This window comes from Xyrauchen texanus, chromosome 12 (assembly GCF_025860055.1).
Source record: "Xyrauchen texanus isolate HMW12.3.18 chromosome 12, RBS_HiC_50CHRs, whole genome shotgun sequence".
Taxonomy (NCBI): domain Eukaryota; kingdom Metazoa; phylum Chordata; class Actinopteri; order Cypriniformes; family Catostomidae; genus Xyrauchen; species Xyrauchen texanus.
Window position 1 is genome coordinate 7,619,751 of NC_068287.1, and position 4,367 is coordinate 7,624,117.

The following is a 4,367-nucleotide window of genomic DNA, read 5'->3' on the forward strand; positions in this document are numbered from 1 at the left end:
GCAGCTGGTTCCAGCCCTTTACCGTAATTTTACGGTTTCAACAATGCTGTTATTTTACAGTAAAATACTGGCAGCTGGTTCCAGCCCTTTACCGTAATTTTACGGTTTCAACAATGCTGTAATTTTACAGTAAAATACTGGCAGCTGTGGTTCCAGCCATTTACTGTAATTTTACGGTTTCAACAATGCTGTAATTTCACAGTAAAGTACTGGCAGCTGTGGTTCCAGCCATTTACCGTAATTCTACAGTTTTTAATTTTATGGCTGTGCTTCACAAAGTACTGGCAGTAATGGTTCCAGCTATAATTCTATAGTATAAAAAGTTAGAATATAAATACTGTTTTATATTTACTCTATTGTCCGATATCTATTAACATCCCTATATTTACTCAATGGAAAAAATGAAGAAAATATACATTATGGTACAGTATTGTTTGCCATTTATTTAAAACAGCTAACAAGTTTTAACAATACATTAACAGTTAAGGGAAAAAAGTCACAGAAAATACATTGTAAAATGTGAGGAAACAGTAGGCAAACAAAGAAACCTTACATTCAACATGTCACATCAGCATCCAGGCAAGAGAGGAATTCTGAGTCTGAGAGGAAAATATTAAGGAACCAATGGATGAAAAATCCTTGACAGAGGCAAAAAACAGCCAAAAGATCTGGCCTGAGAGGACAAGAGATCCAATGGGTGAAAAAACTGTAGGAAGAGGCAAAAAACAGCCAACACGTCCCACCTCAGCTTTTGAAACATCTGGCCTGAGAGGAAATCCCGATCTGAGAGGACAAGAGAACCAATTGGTGAAAAAACGTAGGAAGAGGCAAAAAAACTGGCAAAACGTCCCACATCAGCTTTTAACACATCTGGTCTGAGAGGAAATCCAGATCTGAGAGGAAAGAAAATCTTAGTGGTAAAATAAATCACATGACAAAAACTAGTGATCAAATATTCTACGAACACTTTTAAAAGAGACATAAAATGATCATGTTACATAACTAATTTTAGAGATTATCTATACTTTACTAAACACATCTCATTAAACATTCACAGTGCGTCAGTATGTGAATTTCTTGTTACTTAATGACCCACAAATGTTTTTTGTTTTGTAATAGTTGTTCATGATTCAGCTTGTTTGTTCTGAGCAGTTAAACTGTCCACTGTTCTTCAGAATAAAATAATCCCCTGGCAAAGAACATTGGGCAGTTTAACTGCTCAGATCAAACAAGGTACTCATGAACAACTATCACAAAACAAAAACAACATTTGTGGTTCATAGAGGTAACAATGTAGTCACTCACAAAATGTCCATTTTTATTACACTGCACTGAGAGTGTGGCTAATGGGATGTTTAGTTAAGTCATGAAAGATTATAATTGTTTGTGTAGCTAGCTTAAACACTTTGTTTGTCTATAGATGTGACTGATGAAGACATTTTATGACCAATTAATGCAGAAAATCATCCAATTCCAAAGGGTTCAGATACTTTCTTACCACTTAATATGAATGCAGTTAAGAGGTGTTGATTCTTTTAGGAAGCTGCAAAATGTGAGTGTCAGTGGGCATTTAAGTTTAGTTACCTAGACGAAGTTCCATTCGAAATCGATGAGGTTCTTCAGGAGAGAAGCAACTTTGGGATTGACAGTGGCAGACTTCTTGCTGACAAGTTTTCCAGTCTTCTTTGAAACCACCTTGCCTCTGCAGGTCTTCGTACCTCTTTCAGGGTTTATCCCAACGAATCGTCTAAGGGTAATAAAAAAACACACATTAAAAAAGAAAACTTACAAAATCGACCTTTTATCAATTTAAATATTGGATTAAATATAAATAATTAACCAATTTAAAGGGTACTATAAAAGGTGATAAAATACCTTTGAATGAATTCCGAGGTGCCACATGCCTCCTCTGGATACTTAAGATTGAAGACGTAGAACATTGCAAACATGGTTGCTATTGCAGTCAGGAATCTTGGTTGTATGCCCTCACAAACAACACGACTCTCTAGGGTAATCATCCAGCGTTCAGTACAGTTCTCTGCCCTCCCTGAAATGAATTTTATTTTTATTTTTTATTTTAAATAGCAGTTAACACAATATTCTAATTGTTCTGATTATTTACTCATTCTAAGGCCATCCAAAGAGTGTATGACTTTTTCTTTATCAGAACACTGTGGCGAGTGGGACAAGGTCGAGGGACGTGAGAGAATGTCACAAAGACCGTTCATCATCAACATGATTATTGTCGAGTGACACCTGCGCGACGCACCGGTCTCGTATATCACACAGAGGAGTGGAAGCATTAAAGGAGTAGCAACGACAATGGAGATCGAGAGAGGAACAGGCCTGATTTTATGTTTGGTTTTGTTTCTGTTTTATGTGGCCAGCAGTCGTCCGTGAGGGGCTGCTGGCTTTACTTTCATTTTTGTATTGGTTTATTTATTTAGTAAAATATTTGAATGTTTGCTGGTTCCCGCCTTCTTCCCATAACAAAACCCAACATAAAATCAGGCCTGTTCCTCTCTCGATCTCCATTGTCGTTGCTACTCCTTTAATGCTTCCACTCCTCTGTGTGAGATATGAGACTGGTGCGTCACGCAGGTGTCACTCATCAGTAATCACGCCACCGGTCTCGCGTCGTTCTCTCACGTCCCTCAACCTCGTCCTACTAGCCACATACACAAATACATTCTTTAAAGAAATTAGAGCTCTGTGTATGTATGCAACAAGTCCCATCCTTTTGACAATCCAAACAGCATATTAAGGCATCATTACAGTAATCCACAACTTTCCCGTCCATCATTTCATGTTTTCTAAGGTAAAATGATACATGTTGGTAAGAAACAAATCCATTATTAATATTAAATTATTAACTGTCCTGTTCAATCAAAACACAAATAATTTGTGGCGCTGTGTCAGATCACTCGCATCAGTTCACTTGCATCGTATAAATCTGTAAAACAGCAGATATCATTCTAAAAATCTTGCTGTGTTCTAGTGAAAAAGAAAGTCAAATACTTCTTTGATGGCCTGAGGGTGAGTAAAATATCACATAATTTTTATTTTTGAATGAACCTTTCTTTCAAAAGTACTGCCTTTGCAACCAATCATTTATCCCATCTGCACTAGTTATGACATACCACATAGAGACGAGGGCTGGCAGGTAGATGTGGCATCTTCTCTACATCAGCTGCAGTCGCAGAAACCTGAAAGAGAACAAAAAAATTAGAATGATATATAAATAAATAAATTTGATAAAATGAAACAAAAGATTTTAAAAACACTCACATCTGCATGTAATATCAGGCCACTTTCACTCTCATTGAAATGTCTTAAACCAAGCAAAGAAATTCGACGTTGAGCACGGAGAACAGTTGAGAACTGTCTGTCTTCAAAACGTGTTTCACGCCGAAAAGTCGAGAATATCCGCCTCGTCTTTCAAAAATAACCTCTTTGACTTTTTAATAGTATAAAAGTTACACGTGAATCTCACAAAAAACAGGTACAAGTTACTCGCACCACTAAATCGAAAAATATATAGGCCTAACAATATAAATATCTATTTTGCTTTGGGAATTTGAACAGCTTTACAAGATTATTTGCATGGAAACTAAACAAATTGACCACTAACTTTTAATTATTATAATGGATCTGGATATTTCAAGTAGTTTTGTATTTATTCTCCATCTTATGTGCATGATATTATGCTGAATAACATTAATGCATCGGTAAGATTCGCGATCGTGTAACTTAACATAACTGAATCAGAAATTCATGTAAATCGAAGTTAAGGGTACTAAAAATGAAAGCCACACTAATTTCTAAATGGTAACTTAACTTTAATCAAGCAAATAGTTCAGCCGTGATGGAGCTCAGAGAACATTCATTAGCAGGCGTATATGCCTCAACCGCTGAGAGCTCTGTCTATAAAACGCGATTCAAGCTCAGTAAAAGCTCAATCAAAAATACCTCTTGAAAAAGGCGATTGTACAGGTTGAGAGAAACATAACATAATAACAGTAAAGAAATAAACTTACCTTGAACAGTGTCCTTCTTTAAGATCGTCTAGATGAGTGTTACGTAAACAATTCTGTTAATTTGACTGCTTTCTGTTCAAAAATAGACTGCGTTGAAGATGCCCCACCCCCACGTGCTATTTTTTACAGTCCAAGACTGTTTTTTTCCAGAAACAAATGGGTTTACACATAAATGCTGTAAATTTACGACAAGTAATTAATTTATGGAACATAGACTGTAAATTTACAGGATTAAACTGTTTATTGAAATAACAGTATTTTACTGTTGGAATTTCACTGTATTTTTACAGCAATTTTTAACAGTGTATTTTTACTGTTGATGACATGCCA

General features: G+C 36.0%; 1 long non-coding RNA gene across 1 annotated transcript; it reads right to left on the reverse strand.

Moving 5' to 3' along the window:
• Positions 1-281: 281 nt before the first annotated feature.
• On the reverse strand, positions 282-3,329 carry LOC127652729 (uncharacterized). The gene is made up of 4 exons (XR_007971752.1): positions 3,141-3,329; positions 1,876-2,047; positions 1,585-1,747; positions 282-893 (listed from the first exon to the last, which is right to left on the reverse strand). It is a non-coding gene; the product is annotated as an uncharacterized LOC127652729 (long non-coding RNA).
• Between the last annotated feature and the right edge of the window lie 1,038 nt (positions 3,330-4,367).